This window comes from Macrobrachium nipponense, chromosome 4 (assembly GCF_015104395.2).
Source record: "Macrobrachium nipponense isolate FS-2020 chromosome 4, ASM1510439v2, whole genome shotgun sequence".
Classification (NCBI taxonomy): Eukaryota; Metazoa; Arthropoda; class Malacostraca; order Decapoda; family Palaemonidae; genus Macrobrachium; species Macrobrachium nipponense.
The window spans coordinates 145,243,094-145,261,685 of NC_061100.1; the positions used below are offsets into that span (position 1 = coordinate 145,243,094).

Genomic DNA, 18,592 nt, shown 5'->3' on the forward strand with positions numbered 1-18,592 from the left:
TAACATTTAATGTCTCTATCTCTCTGACACTCACTAACTAAATGACCTGTCTTCCCACACTCAAAACAAGCTCCTAACGCCCACCAACATTCATTCTTCTTATGCCCTGATTTCCCACATATAACACTTCATGCTCTCGCTCACAACTAACTGACCCTAACCTTGCACTCCTATCTTTCTTAGGTTTCACCACTCTTACATTGCTTGCTCTAACACTTCTACTAACCACTCACATTACCATTCAGCTAGGCCCTTCTAAAACTGCCTCCCTATAGCTCTTAAACTTAGGTATACCCTAATTTACTTCGGTCCTGACAACGACTTTTCTGCTCTCTTTCATATACCATCTAGCTTGTAATCACCCCAACTATCTCAAAAATATCATTCTAATGTTTAACCTCTCATTCATCCATCTCATTTTCTCCTTACATTTCAGACTTATAGACTCATATACACTCAGGCACAGTCGCTAACAACTTCCTCACTAACTCCTTACACTCATTTATTCCCTCGGCTCCAAACTTTTTCCTAGCTAATGTCTCCAACTGGCTTACATACAAAGACAATGACTCACCAACATTTGCTTTTGCCTCTTCAAAATCATATCCTTCCTCCTATATCTAGTGCTACTCTTTATCCTCTTTGCCTGTTCCACAATCCTGGCTTTCACATACTCATACGGTACATTCCCTACACTCATCACTACCCCATACATACTCAAGAAAAATCCTTTCAAAAGCTACCTAACTCTCTTGCCCAAACTCTCTTGTTATCCCTGTACTTAGCCACACAATACTTCTCATACTCTCTAAAAAAGTTCCCTACATCCCTACTATCATATTCCTCATACAGTGGTACCTTGACATACGAAAGGCTCAACTTACAAAAAACTCGAGATACAAAAGCAAATAAGAAGATTTTTTTGGGCTCTACATACGAAAATAGTTCAAGTTACGATAGGTTGTTGCTGTAAAGTCCCGAGATTCTCTCGGACCACCGAGAACAATTTTAAAACTCGTACGCCTCCAACTGAGTAAACTCACCACCATCCTCCCGCTCTCCCATTGGTTCCTGATGCAAGTCACCTCATAAGATCCTGCTCTCCTATTAGTCAGTCTACCCCTTGTGCTCTATGTATTCTATTGATAAAAGGATGCTGTAAATTGAAAAACTTATTCATGCAATACATTTAATAAAAAAAGAAAAAAACATTAGGTAAGATTAGAATAAAAGAATAGAAATGATGGGTATTATACTGTTTGGTAGTTTCAGTAGTTGAAGAGAGATAATGAAAATTTATGGCTTACTGTGTGCTAGGAAAAGTGTTTGCTTGGCGATCGTTCGGTACTCGTAAGTGCTGGATGTAAACAGAAGTTTAGAAGCTTTTTAGTTAATGTTACTTAATAATATTTGAAATGAGTACATGCAATATATTTAATAAAAAAATTGTGAATTAGATATCATAAAAATATAAAAATAAATCAGACTGCTATCATCGAAGCCAACAAATACGTATTTTCTGGACTTCTTCTTCTGTTTTAATATTACGTATATGTTTCATTATAGCTGTCAGTAACTCGGTATCACCATTAGGTAAAGATAGAATAAAGAATAGAAATGAATGGTTATTACATATACTGTTTGGTAGTTTCATTAGTTGAAGAGAGATACTAATGAAAATTTATGGCTTACTGTTTGCTAGGAAAAGTGATTGCTTGGCGATCGTTCGGTACTCGTAAGAGCTGAATGTAAACAAACGATTGGAAGGTTTTTTTTGTTTGTTTGTTTGTGTATTATAGTTAATGATTAATTAATAATTATTTGAAATGCATACATACTGATTATTTATACATTTTATTGGCATATTCTAAGCTTTTAGCTTCTTAGGTTTAGATGTCAGAATCATAGACTAAGCTACAGTAGCAACTGCTAACATAGGCTAGGCTTATTGCTAAGGGACATATGCTAAAGTCCTAATATATGCAGTAAAAATGGGGTTGAACATTACATGCAGTTGAATATTACTCAAGTATGTACAGTATTTTACCTTTTTAGAGTCATATTTCTTCTGTCGGATCGGCGTCGTAACCCTAGAACGTGTTGTAGGCCTGGAAATACAATTTACTGGGGTGTTTTTGTGGGGCTTGGAACGGATTAAGCATTTTACATGTAAAATGTGGTTCGTTGTTCAAGATACGAAAAACTCATGATACGAAGGCCGCCTCGGAACGGATTAATTTCGTATCTCGAGGTACCACTGTACTTCTCACATCGGGGTACCTCTCTCATAAACACCGCCTTTTGCATTTCCTGCTCACTCTCACTCTCACTTTTGCTTTCGCTACTTCCATTCTGACCTTTCTTACTAGTCACACCTTTCTTACCCTTCTTCCTACCTACTAATTCCCACTTACCACTATCTAAATCACTCTCATCCTGTACCTTACTCTCAACCATATTCTCATCTTCATTCTCTTTTTATCTTTCCTACCATCCTTACTGATCTTCTTCCCTTTAGCCCTTTCTTTACTCTCAACTCCCTTCTTAACTTTCTGCTGTGATCTATCCCTATTTTGTGCCTTCTCTTTCTTCTGCTCATATCACTTTCCTCACTACCACAGCCATATCACTTTCCTCACTAACACTTTCATCCACTTGTTCTTTCACTTTCTTAATCGCTTCTGGCCCGTCACAAGACCCAGAAGCCTACTTCTGACAGCTCCCTCTCCAATAAGTTCCCTCATCATCTCTTGCACAGCATTCATCATCAATCCCAACTTCTCATCCATCTTCTCAACCATCCATTGTTCAGCCTCTTTCCCTTCCTCTTTCATTCCCTCTTCCACACTCCTCATCATTCCTCTAAACTCTTCTAACTCCCTCTTATACTTCTCACATCCAAGCCTCAGCCTCTCATTCTCCAATTCCATTGCTTTCCCAACTTCCCTCACCAACTTCAGCTCCTCCTTCAACCTCTCAATCTGTCCATCCTTACTTTTCCTACCACTCATATGTATGATACACCAACCATCCTGTCTCTGCCATTCTAGCAGTCCCTCTTCGTGCGCCAAAAATAATGTAGCAGAATCTGTGCCACCCACTGGGTACGTCCGCCAGGATGAAACAACCGCCAGAAATCACAGCACAAAACAACCCAACAAGTACTACAACCACACAACTCAACAGCACAACAAATCACTGTGTAGGTGAATACCAGCAACATTCACAAGCTTAACAACCTTCCAATGCACAAGTACAATAAACTTCAGCAATACAGGCACAGCAAACTGCTAACAATGCATATAACCAGCAAATCAAACAACTTCAGAAAACACACAATACAACTGACCATCCAATGCCAAGACCACTCACTGGGAAAATTGACTGTCCATCACAGACTCTGATCATAGACTGCCTGACTGACTGACCGGGAAACCGCGCCAGCAGACAACCTAGACGATCACCCAACAAGCAAACCACTCATTAACTATCCATCCACTACTTACACTCTTTCTCTCTTTCTCTCGATAGCTTGCTCACTCACTCTCTTCAGAAAGACACGCACTAACACGATACCATACAGCAACACCAGACACGAACTTGACATATCATATACGCAAAACATTTAAACTCTCAATTATTCCTGACAACTACAAACAACCCAACGATGCTCTATCTCCCTCTCTCTCTCTATCTATCTCTTCTTCTCTATCTCCTCTTTTTCGATCCTCTTTCTCTCTCTCGTTTTTTCCAAAACGTTAACTACCATACATGCTATTTCATATATTTGTAAATGATATTTGTTTTAATGATAATAATAATAATAATGATACAATAGCTGTTTCAACGGCATTTAATTTATATAGAATCTTCTCAATTCTTCTTATTATCTTTTTCTCGTCACATGTAGCCTGTGTATTTAAGTTTCTAAGGACATGTAAAGATTTTCATTTGTCTTAGGTTTATTCCTCTAACGTGTCGACAGCGCACAGGCAGTCATCTATGAGAGTTTACAGTACAGTGAATTAAGATACAGTTTACAAGTATTTATAGCATGCAAGGTCGTGTACAATCGGTGGGCGGGTCGGTGGGAACGGATTTTAATTGGTCGTTGGATGGAAACGAAATCTCCCCCTGAGGCGTTCTGACCTGCGTAGTTTGGACGGGTTATTAGCGTCGGTTGGTTGTTGTTTGGGGTACCCACCTCTTGGGCGGCAGGCTGTTACAATTGATATATCTTCCGCTCGTTCTCTCCCGCTTTCTTTTCTCTCTACTTCTTCCGCTCTTTCTCTCTCTCTCGTCTGCTCTCTCTTTCTCTTTCTGCAAGTTCCTCTTTCTTTCTCTCTCTCTCTCTCGTTCGCTCCTTCTAACACTCTCTCTTTCTCTCTCTGCCTCCTCCTCTCTCTCTCTTTTTCTCTTTCTCTCTCTGTGCTCCTCTCTCTCTCTTTCTCTTCTCTCTCTCTCTCTCTCTCTGTCTCTCCCCCCTCGAAATTTCTCTCTCTCTCTCTCTCTCCTCCCCCCTCGATCTCTCTCTCTCTCTCCTCCCCCCTCGATCTCTCTCTTCTCTCTCTCCCCTCGATCTCTCCTCTCTCTCTCGTGGATGTTATACGTAGTCGGTTGGTTTCTTGCGCCATTTCTTCTTATGATGGGTGGGGAGAAAAACAACTGTTTCTTTTACCGTGTTGATAGTCGGTTTTTTTTCTCTAATATATGTAAAGCTTCAAGATAACGTAGGCGTTTTCGGTCCGGTGCATGGTCAATAATTTCTATGTTCTTTATAAGCTCAGCTCTTTCTGGTCTCCTGTTGTGTTTTTCCCTATAGTGAATGAAAATGGCCCCTTCTTGAAGATGACACGAGAGACGCTTGGAGAGTCTGGTAGTGGTCATCCCGATATAAAGAATGGTGGCATCCATCACCGAGCATGTGAATTCGTAGATGACACTCCTTCTCTTCAAAGACGTTTCTGGGGGCGCCGGGTTGTTTCTAAGAAGCAGCTGCTGGTTTTCATGCTTTTGTAATAAATTATGAGGCTAATTTTATCACTTTCTGTAGTGGGGGAGACATTTTCACTGATTATTTTCCTTATAGCCTTTTCATCTTCCAAATATTTGTTTGCCTCGGTGCATATGATTTTTATAAAATATTTTTATAGCTCCACTAGTGCTCATCAAGACCTCAGAATATCACGAGAAACTGGACCAAATACTGGCTGATCAATCCAAACTTCAGAAAAATCAACAAGAACCCCATCGAAGACATCCGACGAGACATTAATAGGACGGTCGAAAGAATCCATGCCGCTAGGAATGCTCCCAGACTTCCCCTTGCCCAGGGTGACTTTAATCCAGGGTATATTTACGGCACCGTAAAAACCCACAAGCCTGGAAATCCTCTTCGCCCTATTATAAGCCAAATCCCAACCCCGACTTACAAAATCGCGAAGAGACTCAATGAACTCCTCACGCCATATATCCCTGACAGGTATTGTCTACAGTCATCTACCGACTTTTTACGTAAACTCCGAGACTCTCCGTCTACAGGTATCATCGCCTCTCTTGACGTCGAGAGCCTCTTCACGAACGTTCCAGTCGACGAGACGATTGAACACATCCTCGACAGAGTATACAGAGTGAGGAGACACAGGCTTTGAACATCCCCGAGGAAGCCCTAAAATCCTCCTTGAAATATGTACCAAGAAGGCACCATTCACGACCCACAGAGGACATCTTTATTGCCAGATTGACGGCGTGGCAATGGATCCCCATTAGGGGTTCTTTTTGCCAACTTCTACATGAGTGTCGTCGAAGAAAGAGTTTTCAATAAGATCCCCTGTCCTCCCCAATACTACCGCTACATAGACGACACCTTCATAAAAGTTGACAGAGAAGAGGACCTTGAAACTTTAAGAAACACCTTCGAAGAAACAAGAACGCTCTGTCCTCCACTTCACGTGTGAACGCAGCGTTGACCTTCGGTGCCCTACCCTTCCTGGACGTTCGGGTACAGCCCCCCCCTAGAACCTCCCCATACGGGATTACACCACCACGGTTTACAAGAAACCCACAAACCCGGGTCTATGCCTAATGGGTCCAGCGAGTGCCCAGACAGGTATAAAAGATCGGTGGTAGATGGCCTTCGTCCGCCGCGCCCTTACACACTGTTCCACATGGAGAGAAACCACCAGGGAAATCGAAAGGTCTACACAAGTTCTCATTAATAATAACTTTTCAAACCGTATGGTCGAACGCCAAACGAGGGACTCCATAAATAAATGGCACCAAGAAAGAACGACCGTAACTAACGACCAAAGTGGAGCTATAAAAATATTTATAAAAATCATATGCACCACAAATATTTGGAAGATGAAAAGGCTATAAGGAAAATAATCAGTGAAAATGTCTCCGCCCCCACTACAGAAAGTGATAAAATTAGCCTCATAATTATTACAAAAGCATGAAAAACCAGCCAGCTGCTTCTTAGAAACAACCCGGCGCCCCCAGAAACGTCTTTGAAGAGAAGGAGTGTCATCTACGAATTCACATGCTCGGTGGATGGATTGCCACCATTCTTATATCGGGATGACCACTACCAGACTCTCCAAGCGTCTCTCGTGTCATCTTCAAGAAGGGGCCATTTTCATTCACTATAGGGAAAAACACAACAGGAGACCAGAAAGAGCTGAGCTTATAAAGAACATAGAAATTATTGACCATGCACCGGACCGAAAACGCCTACGTTATCTTGAAGCTTTACATATATTAGAGAAAAAACCGACTATCAACACGGTAAAAGAAACAGAGTTTCTCCCCACCATCATAAGAAGAAATGGCGCAAGAAACCAACCGACTACGTATACATCCACGAGAGAGAGAGGAGAGATTCGAGGGGAGAGAGAGAGAGAGAGATCGAGGGGGAGAGACAGAGAGAGAGAGAGAGAGAGAAAGAGAGAAAGAGAGAGAGAGGAGCAACAGAGAGAGAAAGAGAAAGAGAGAGAGAGGAGAGGCAGGCAGAGAGAAAGAGAGAGCGTTAGAAGGAGCGAAAGAGAGAGAGAGAGAGAGAAAGAGGGAACTTGCAGAAAGAAAGAGAAAGAGAGAGAAAGAGCGGAAGAAGTAGAGAGAGAAAGCGGGAGAGAACGAGCGGAAGATATATCAATTGTACAGCCTGCCGCCCAAGAGGTGGGTACCCCAAACAACAACCAACCGACGCTAATAACCCCGTCCAAACTACGCAGGTCAGAACGCCTCAGGGGGAGATTTCGTTTCCATCCAACGACCAATTAGGGATTTTGACGTAAGGAAAAATCTACTTTCTGGTCGATTGGCTCGTGTCGCCAGAGCGAAATATCCTTTAATCTATTATTTCTAGGGTAAATGTACTAACACATACCAGAGAATAAATAAATAAAGAAAAAGGTCAGTATAACTGACTCGCTCACCCTCCAAGAGGGTGTCGGTATGAACACTATGGCGAGTGAGACCACTACCACGAGCCAAATGCCAATAGAAATCTCCCACTACAAAACCCTCCAAGAGGGGAGCCGACCCACAGAGTGGGCAGCGAGTCACTACTACTACTCCATCCCATGCTGCCGACTGCTGCGCCTCTGGTGGCCATCCTGAAGTTAGCAGACAATCTTGGGCGAAGGGATGGGTAGGGCGGGATTTCGCTGGCGACACGAGCCAATCGCCCAGAAATAGATTTTTCCTTACGTCAAAATCCCTTTTCTGGCTCAGCTCGTGTCGCTGCGCGAAATCGTACCAGAGAAATAGCACAAGATTGTAAACAAAAATTAATAAAATTAATAAAATTAATAAAATAGTCTCAAATAAAAGATAAAATAAAATCAAAAGAATATAATTGCTAAAAAGATACATATACACAGTGATACAAAATTAGAAATATGCTTAAATTACACTTAATTCTAATAATATTTCTTAACTTAAGGTAATTTACATATATACAGAGGTAAAATGGCTTACATGTATCAAAAGGGTATCTGTGTAAAACTATGTATCAAAAAATTCTAGAGCAATTAATATAAACAAATGAACAAACAACTCAACAATAATAATATATAAAGGAATGTATATGACTTAATATACAAAACCCGTAACCATTACAATTAAGATGTAACCCCTAGCATAAAAATAAGGGGAGATAACATCCAGAGATCAATATCCGTAATCACTTGTGAGTGTCCCTAGCAAAAAAATAAGGGACACCCTACATCATCATAAAAGCAGCTAAGACACAAGGTGACTGTAAATGAACAAGGCAGGAATAGACGAACTGTTGGGTGAGGCAGGTAGAAAGGAGGACTGGATCTTCTACTAAAGATTAGTTAGAGTCAGGGGAAACTATGTTACCCGCTGCTACTGCTGAAAATTTCAGAGCTTCCAAGGACTTAAGTAATGACGTTTTGAACACTGTCGGCGATTTCCATCCGGTATACTTTTTCAACTCATCAAAGTTCATATGTTGGAAATAGTTAATTGAGGTGGCTACTGCCCTGACATCATGTGCTTTCGGGAAAGAGTCAGGATTGGCTTGTTTAATGAAGTACAGGATTTGTTGCCTGATGCCTTTAATGGATAAAGTTCCACCTTTTTCCCTCTTAAAGAGGGGACCCGATGAGGATGAGAGAGGGTCTGGACAGAAAGGCTCGTAAGGCTGAAACTGGGCAAAGAGATACATCTTGTGGAAGGGGTAGTACCTTCCAAGGTTCCCACCTCATCAAAGGATCTTCATTCTTTGCTATAAAGCTACGTTCCGGAGAAAGTAGGACTTCCCCCGTGGGAAGGAATTGAATATGATCCGGATCTCTGGATAAAGCCGACAGTTCTGAAATTCTTGCTCCTGAAGCCAAGCTTAATAAAAATAGAGTTTTTCTTAAGAGCATTATAAACGAGCATGTGTCATTATCGGTTTCTGAAGCCAGTTTTAGAACATCGTTTAAGAACCATGATACTGACGTAGGCCTTACAGAAGGTCTAAGTCTAGCACATGCCTTAGGAATAGACGAGAAGTAGGAATCCGTCAAGTCTATGTTGAATCCAAATTGAAATATCTTTTTCAAGGCTGACTTGTTTGTCGTAATCGTGCTAGCTGCTAAACCTTTTTCAAATAGAGATCTGAAAAAGGATATAGCTGAATTAATTGTCATGATTCTAATATCTGATTCTCTCAGGAAGATTGCTAACTTTTTGACAGCAGCATCATACTGTCTCAAAGTTGAATCCCTTTTATCGGATTCCAAGAAGAGAATATTCTGAGGGTCAATATTCGCATTTCTTTTCGCTGCAAACTTCATGAAATCCATAAAGTTAGGGTTTTGAGAATCCCTGAGGAAGCGAACACAGTCTTCGTTTGTACTGACTGGGAGAGCCTGGGATTGGGGATCCGAAGAGGACGAAGACCCAGTTCCAGAATTAGGGGATACCAATTGCTCTTCGGCCAGTCTGGGGCTACTAGAGCCACTTGACCCTTGAATGTCCTGAGTTTGTTTAACACTTTCATGAGAAGATTCACTGGAGGAAAGACATAAATCTTCTCCCAGTTGTTCCAGTCTAGAGCCAGGGCGTCCGTGGCGTAGGCCAGAGGGTCCAGGTTGGGGGCTACATAACACGGGAGTTTGTGGTTCGCTTGAGATGCGAAGAGATCCACCTGTAGACCTGGAACTCTCTGAAGGATCCATTGGAACGAACTGTTGTCCAGTGACCATTCCGACTCTAGGGGCACTGATCGGGATAGAGCATCTGCTATGACGTTTCTCACTCCAGCTATATGAGTGGAGGAGAGGTGCCAACTGAACTTGTCTGCCAGGGAGAAGATGGCTACCATGACATGATTTAGATGACGTGACTTGGAGCCTCCTCTGTTTATACAATGTAAGCTAACCCACTGCGCTGTCCAGGACTAGCTTTATGTGGGAGTACCTTGGTGGACGTAACCTTTTTAGAGTCAAGAACACTGCCATTGCTTCCAGTACGTTTATATGGAACTGACGGAACTGAGGTGACCACGTTCCTTGAACCTTTTTGAACTGGGAATACCCTCCCCAACCGCTTAAAGACGCGTCTGTGTGGATGGTGATCCCTGGTGGAGGGAACTGAAGGGGTACTGACACCGACAAGTTCTTGACTTTCGCCCACGGCCGAAGTCGATTCTTTAGAATCAGAGGGACTGAGGATAATTTGTCCCTGGACCTGACATTTGCTCGTGAGCGCCAGATTCTGGTTAGGTCTTTCAGTTTGGCTTTCATTAGGATGTTCGTCACTGATGCAAACTGGAGTGAACCCAGGATCCTTTCCTGAGTCCTTCTTGACGCCAGTTTGTGACTTAGAAATTGCTTGACTGACTTCGCTATTTCTTTCCTTTTGGTTGATGGAATCGACAGAGTATGGGAGGATAGATTCCATTGAATGCCCAGCCACTGAAAGTTTGACTCTGGAGTGAGTCTTGACTTGGTCCTGTTTATCTTGAAGCCTAGATATTCCAGAACTGAATCACTTTCAGTGTAGCTTTGTTGCATTCCTCGACTGTTGAAGCCCAGATCAACCAATCGTCGAGATACGCTACTACCATAATCCCTTGTGACCTGAGTTGTTGCACTACTACTTCCGCCAGCTTCGTGAACACCCTGGGTGCTACGTTGAGCCCGAAAGGAACTACCTTGAAGGAGAATGTCTGGTCTCCTATCTTGAAGCCCAGATACGGACGGAAGTGTCTTGCAATAGGGATATGATAGTAAGCGTCTGTAAGATCGATAGAGGTGGTGACGGCCCCACGGGGAAGTAAGGTCCGCACCTGCGAGATCGTGAGCATCTTGAACTTGTCGCAGCGAATGGCTAAGTTTAAGCGGGACAAGTCTAAGATTACCCTTCTTTTTTGTGAGCCTTTCTTTGGCACGCTGAACAAGCGACCTTGAAATTTTAATCTTTTGACTCTCGCTATAGCTCCTTTCTGAAGGAGATCCTCCGCGTACTCTGTCAATTCCTTGGAAGGAAGTTGACGGAAAGGTCTGGATGGAGGTGGGTTCGCCAACCAGCTCCAACCCAGGCCTTTTGACACAATGCTCTGAGCCCACTTGCTGAAGTTCCACCGGTGGCGAAAGTGAAACAGCCTCCCTCCTACCTGAAGTTCTTCGTTGGTTCTGGGTAACCTCCTCGGCCTCCTCTGAAGTGTTTTCCCCTATTAAAGGACCTCCCGATCCTCTCCCACGAAAGGAACGCTTACCTCTGCCTCCTTACCCGAGCGGTCATACTTCTGTGAAGATTGACTCTCGAAGGCTTGATTGTAAGCTGGAGAGATGGCATAAAAGAGGTGGAGGGCTTGAGGCTGAAGGGAGATCACGTAAATTGGCTGTGATTGAGCCTTTGAAGTGGAAGGTTGGGCTGTTTGCACTAAGGGAACCGCCGGAACTTGCTGAGGAAAGCGTGGCTGCTTTTTCTGGTAAGGTTGGAAACGCCTGGGTTTCCTTTGCGCCTTACCTTTAGCTGTTAGATCTTGCCTCCTCTTAGCCGTAAGGCCCCAACGGTCCCTTAAGGCTCTGGTTCAACCTCGTAGCCTCTGACTGGACTTCCTTCACCATGGCTTCTGGAAGAGATCTGCTCCCAGATGTTCGACGAGAGTAACCTATTCGGCTCGTGCCGGATGGTTGCTTCTTGTAGGACATGCTTCCTACAATTCGTTCTAGCAGTGGCAAACTCAAACATATCTGACTGTACCGTTTGAGTCAGGGATTTGGTCATAAGTTTGAAAAGCGGCTCTGAGCCATAGGCTACGGTGGCCACTTCGGTCATAGCCATAGAATTAATCGACCTGGCTAATCGCGATTTGGCGTCAAATTCAGCCTGAATAAGGCTATCTGGGAGCCTGGGCAGCTTTTCACCAAACTGCTCCATAGCACAGTCCGGTTTGAGTTTGCCAGCTGAGAAGGTGTTCGGTAAGTCTTCCCACAATTCTCCGGCTGAAGGAAGTAACGGAGATGTGGGATCTGCTTCCTTCAGTTGAGGTATGGGGTCCCCCTTCTGGGCCGCTGGAATGGTAGACCTCGCGATCTTTGTCAGGAAAGGGAGCGGGGTACTCTCATCCATTGTGAAGATGGTAAAGGGACTCTTGAAAGGGACTCTTGAAAGGTTGTATCTTAGTATTAGAACAATCCATGTCCTCTAAACACCTGAGCCATTCTCTCTGAGCCTGGTCTCGTGAATAGAGGACTGTCTCCTTTGGTACCCTATCATCCCGAACCATGGCTGAGGCGGTGAGCCTTGCGTAGCCTATGAACGGGGGCTGGAGGTCTTCCGGGTAGAACTCGAAGTCCTCTATCCTTCGAGTTCCAAATTCCGGTATAGAAATGAGTCCGTCCTGGAAGGGGGCGTATGACGCTACTCTCCATGGGTTGTTCATCGAGAACGGAGGTAGAGAGTCATACGGAGGAAGCTGGGCTCCACCTGTATTGGAAAGTGGAGGAGAGGCTAGAGGAGCTTGGCTCAGTCCGGCTATAATGGAGTCTTGAGAAGTAATCCTATCCGACAACCGAGAGATCATTTGTTCCATGCTACTCTTTAGAGACCCAACCAGGTCGCCCACCTGTTGTAACAGGCCAGCATTGGAGTCCAAAGCCGGAGCTGCTGCGGAGGTGGAGGGGTGGCTCTGAATCGGAACCAAGGGTAGCGGAACTGACGACTCTGCCGGAGTGTGAGATCTCTCTCTGGAGGATTTATCCTCGAGGACTTAGAGCTGGACCCAGAAGCTTTAGATCTGTCTGCTCCGGGATTCCTAGCCGGAGACTTACTGAGAGGAGGATGACGCCGCCAAGCCGTCTTCTTAGACGACGACGACGTCTTTGTCAAGGATTTCACTGCTTGACCCTTGACCTTGGGTCTAACCGAAGCGTCAGGAGGAGTATACAATTCATCACCCGTAAAGCCTTGGAAGGATGGAGAGGTTGCAGGAGTAGAAGAAACAGTTACGCCCAAGGGTGACCCTTGGGTGTCCACCTTACCTACCTCGACCAACAGGTCGTCTACACCTACCATAGGTTCTACATTAATATCCAACGTCTGCGACTCCGTGGAGATGTCCTGGTCCTGGTCAGTCAATGAGGCAGCCAGCTGTTGTTGGATGAAGGCGATAGTCGGGGCCGCCTCTACTGGGTCGACGTACCCTGTCGCCTTGCCTCCGGGAAGATTATAAACGCCAACCTTTTTTCCAGGATGTAGGGCATACCCTTGGCGGCGTTCTTCCCGAAACCGCCGACCCAGGCCCGCAGGGTTGCCAGTGCGGTATCCCTCACTGCCGGCGCCTGGAAGAGAGGGTATTGATTAGATTTAAGAATCACTTAAAACTAAAACTTAAAGTATAACTTAAACTTATAGGGGCTATAGGGCCCCTTGAATTTCCTTAAGTTAGAGTGATTGATGAAAACTTAAGCACTATAACAGATGCGGAGCAGCTACCGGAGATGGAATACTTACCCCGTCTAAAAGCTGGCTCACCAGATCGTAACATATGGTACACGTCTCATGGTACCAGACCTGGATGTCCCCGTGCGGAGTCGCGCATGGAGCATGGGACCGGCAAACTTCGTGTCCACATGGGTCCTGAAGTGTGGCGGCGCATCCCGGATGCTCACAGTTGGTGGTCTGTAAGTGGAAAGACACATGAGTATCTTAAAGAATATCACTTACAGGCTAAAGGACAGAAGAACTCCGTTGCATGCCGGAGCTCGGAAAAAATTTGGGCATAACCCCTCCCTTAATCGCCTGAATAGGCTATAACCCCGGAGAGATCCGGTGAGACAGGTAAGGGAGGGGGGATGGTTTAAGGTACTTAAGATAAACTTAATAGTTAACCTAATAACACTTAAACCTAAAACTCGAACGTACCGGACTAAGTCCAGTGCGTGGCGGAGTGTTGTAACTCAGCGAGACGGAGAGGTTAGCAGGGACCAACTGTATGTTCCGGTCCACTCTGCTGGGTGGACTAGCACCTTTCCGCTGGATGCCAGGACTCCGGTGGTAAAGGAGCCCTAGTAAGGTGGGAAAGAGCGAGAAGGCATACAGGCTCGAGCTAGCAACGGAGCGACAGGGTAGCAACGGAGGGGGGAAAGGCCAGTCCCCCCCCCACGTTACCATCCGGCCGGACCGAGAAGCCGGAGAGGTCGAGTCCAGTCTGGGTCTGTCCCGTCCCACTACTCCCTCCGCCTGGGGGGAGAGAGGGAGGCAGGCTCGGGTATGTGGAGCGAGCATGGGTAGACCGACCCACCCCCCCCCGACTCTATAGAAGAGCGGGAGGGGGGGAAGGTGACTGGACAGGCGTCTGGCTGCCTCGTGATCACGTAGTGACCACGGGGCGGTAAGAACAGAACAAAGACAACTAAGCCTAGGACAAACCAACTGATCAGAGAGATGCTATCGGGAAGCAACTGAACTGATGAGCGGTAGCATATAGGCCCACTGGACCAAAACCAACTGATCAGAGAGATGCTATAGGGAAGCAACCGAACTGATGAGCGGTAGGGTATAGGCTCAATGAGCCATGACCTAGGCTAAGCAAGCCAGACGCCTAACTAACCTAAACAATATCAAATAAATAATTCAAATGAATAATAATGAAAGAAAGAAAACAATATAGAAGGAGAAAAAATCCAGGAGTGTACGACTAACCCGAAGGCAAGTCTACCACTCAAAGCTAGTCGGGGCCGATACTAAGAGCCGTGACTAGGGTCTGGATAGAAGGAGCCTACATAAGGTAAAAGACATGCATGCATGACAAACCCGTGTAGACCAGTACCCTAAAGTTAAAAGGCGGATAATTAAAATAGAGCGTACATAAATAAGGGGATGTTCTGGGTATGGGTGACCAAGAACGAACCCACCACGAGGCAGAACCATGCTGCCATGCTTCCGACCTAGAGTTCGTATTTATACCTAAAAAAACGGCAAATACGGGCTCAGGGCCGGAAAAAAACCAACTGAACCATAATAAATACTTGAGTACTTACTTAGCTGCTGCGATGGCTGCACGCTCCATGGTAAATAAATCCAACGAAAGGGCACAAAAAACACAGAGAGAAAAAATGGCACGTGTAAATCCTGTGCGCTAACTGAAAAGGATGTCCACCAGAGGCGCAGCAGTCGGCAGCATGGGATGGAGTAGTAGTAGTACTCGCTGCCCACTCTGTGGGTCGGCTCCCCTCTTGGAGGGTTTTGTAGTGGGAGATTTCTATTGGCATTTGGCTCGTGGTAGTGGTCTCACTCGCCATAGTGTTCATACCGACACCCTCTTGGAGGGTGAGCGAGTCAGTTATACTGACCTTTTCTTTATTTATTTATTCTCTGGTATGTGTTAGTACATTTACCCTAGAAATAATAGATTAAAGGAGGATATTTCGCGCGAGCGACACGAGCTGAGCCCAGAAAAAATCCGTTCCCACCGACCGCCCACCAATTGTACACGACCTTGCATGCTATAAATACTTGTAAACTGTATCTTAATTCACTGTACTGTAAACTCTCATAGATGACTGCCTGTGCGCTGTCGACACGTTAGAGGAATAAACCTAAGACAAATGAAAATCTTTACATGTCCTTAGGAAACTTAATCACCAGCTACATGCTGACGAGAAAAAGATAATAAGAAGAATTGAGAAGATTCTATATAAATTAAATGCCGTTGAAACAGCTATTGTATTCAATGCTACTGCCTTCAGAGAAGGCCTCCTTCCTAATAATAATGATAATAATAATAGTTTTTATAATTCAGCTCAAGGCCATATAGGCAGTCCCCGGGTTACAATGGGGGTTCTGTTCTTGAGACACGTCGTAAGCCGAAAATTGTCGTAAGCGGGAACATTGTCAAAAATCCTAAGAAAACCGTACTTTTAATACTTTTGGTGCATTGAAAACTATGTAAACTGCATTCTTATTGCATTTTTTCATAAAAAAAACCTTCAAATATTGATTGTTTTGCAATTTTGGTGTCATATTTCATCTGCCAGATCAGTGTTTTAGGTGTCGTAACCCTGGAACATGTGTTGTAACCCTAGAAATAATTTCTGATGAATATAATTGAAAAGCGCCTTAACCTCGGAACGTTGTAAGCCGAACCCATCGTAATCCGGGGACTGCCTTACATGGAATATACAAAGAATAGACAACATACAGTCTATGTTGATACATAGGATAACATGATAACAAAAGAAAACCAAAGATTAATCAGCAATATCCATATTTGCTGAGGTAGTATAAAAGAAGGTAATCAAAATAATGGTTATGACCGTACTAAGATTAAGAATAATTAAAAATATAATGTACGAACTATATTGATTATAATCACAGCAATAATGAAAAAAAGGAAAATACCAGTAATGACAATAATCATAGCAATACAATTATAATGACAGATTCTGCAGATGACATTTTGCAAAAACAAGAGATTAAGTCATTTAGGGAACAGACGCCTCATTTTCCCATCTTCCCCACAATTGAGATCTTCTTACCTCACTACTTAAGATGTTTTGTATGAGCGAATTGCTCCTGTTTTGCAGTCGGGTGATCACACTGGTAGCAAGGAGTGTTTGTGAGGTGTCTCAAAATGTCATTATGAACAACAGTTATACATTTCATAGTCTCCTTGGTGTAGTTCGTCCACAGAGAACACCCATAGATGCTGTAGCAATACAAGCGGAAGAGCAGCAGTTTCAAGTCTCGGTGACAGAAGGCAAACCTCCTTGCAATCATGTTGCCAGTTGCACATAGTTTACGATGCCTCTGTTCTATGTCTGCCGTATCTTTTAGGTCGTCCGTGATAATGTGACCCAAATATGGAAATTCGTGCACCTATTCCAGCCAATGGTTTCCAAGGAAAATTAGTGGTTCTGCAATTTGCTTAAGTGTTTTCAGGAGCAGCGACATGCACTGAGTCTTGGTTTCGTTGTATAGGATATAAAATTCCTCTGCATATTGGCGGCAAGCGTCGATGAGTCGTTGGAGACCTTGCACTGACTGGGAAAACAGAACCATATCGTCACCGAAACAGAGGTTGTTTATAGTTGTCATTGACAGTGCATCCAGTTGGGAGTGAATTCAGTTTAACACTCAAGGCATCTGTGTACGTATTAAATAGGTATGGGGAGAGAATGCCTCTTGCCGAAGCCCAATTAGGGAGCCGAAGGTGTGCGACAATACATTACTCCATTTGACACAGAATTGCTGTGTGGAAAACCAGCAATATTGGTGGAGATGGTGGAGAAGGGGAGGAAGACAGCACTGGCTCCTTACACAATCTCTTCGTAGGAGGCAGGGCCGATGTAACACTTTTGCTTCCAGTCCTCCCTGCTGACATGGCAGCAAACTTATCTAATAAAACAGTCCAATCTCTTAAGAACCGCCTGGCATAAAGCCTCAGACAGATCAGCAAGAGAAGGGGCCAATGATATGGAAGGGAGATGCAGCAAATTGGCATAGATGACATCATGGCAGCAAATGATGACGACATAAACGAGCGAGGCAGCACAGCGGAGACTACTGGGAGTGACGTCATTGATGGAAGTGACATCACAGCTTCCCCTCAATCCGAACGGGAAGCAGACGCCACTGGCAGAGGGATACCAAATGACTGACCCCGTGATGTCACTAGTGGGGCTGACGCCACGGCTTCCCTCTGACTTGAAGAAGCGGCAGTCATCACTGGTGGAGCAATAGAAAATGGCTGACCTCGGCTACCCACGAAGACGAGGCCAGGAGAAGGGGGGAGGGCCTGGACAGCATGAGGAGGGGTGGTAGTGAGCATCCATGAAGTGCGTCAGGAAACCCTCCAAGGAGGGTGGACCTTGGAGGGTGGACCCTGTAGCCCAAGCATTTCCCAAAGTGCCACCATTTTGGATGCCTCCGACTCTGAAATAAAAGACATTGATGAAACAGCCTCCTTCCTTTCAGGAATCAAATTAACTCCCGAGGAAGAATGGGTGAAATTACATAAATCAGCCTGAATGCCTCCTGATACTTCCAACGATGAATCGATGGAAGAAAGGGAAGGGGTCAAAGGCACAACTCTAGCATGGGGTGTGACAGCAGCAGCAGGAGACAAAGCATCGGAAAGAGGAGAAGAAAATCCCTCCCACAAAGGAAGAGTGGAAACCCTACGATGCTCCCTCTCACATTAAGATAACTTCCACTGCTCTCTAGGCCACGCACAGCATTCCGTGCAGGGATTCATTATTGTACAAAGGTTAGAACGACACCTACTACAAGTGACGCGTGGGTCCGTCGCAGCCAAAGCCAAAAAATGAGAACATGGAAAACCTGCAGTTCCAGGGCATACACATTGACGAGGCTGAGAAGGAGCAGATGAAGCCAGCCGAGAGAGGTCAACCACAACTATCATCCAGGCGGTTTTAAGAAAGACTGACGCTGTGACGTGGGTGTGTGGTCCTTGACCACTCTTCATCCGATATACGCATGTGTTGCCAGATCAAACAAGATTTCTTGCTTTCATCTGCGATTTAACCGATCCAGCTAGGAGCTAGAAATGATCCTATTGTTAAGACCTCAGGTTTTGTATAGATGAAAAATACAAATTGTCTTG

At 44.6% G+C, this 18,592-nt stretch overlaps 1 protein-coding gene across 1 annotated transcript in view; it reads right to left on the bottom strand.

Annotated features, from left to right (window-relative positions):
- The window catches only part of LOC135211256 (uncharacterized), a 151,193-nt gene that overhangs the window by 19,791 nt on the left and 112,810 nt on the right, over positions 1–18,592 (bottom strand). The window lies entirely within an intron of this gene.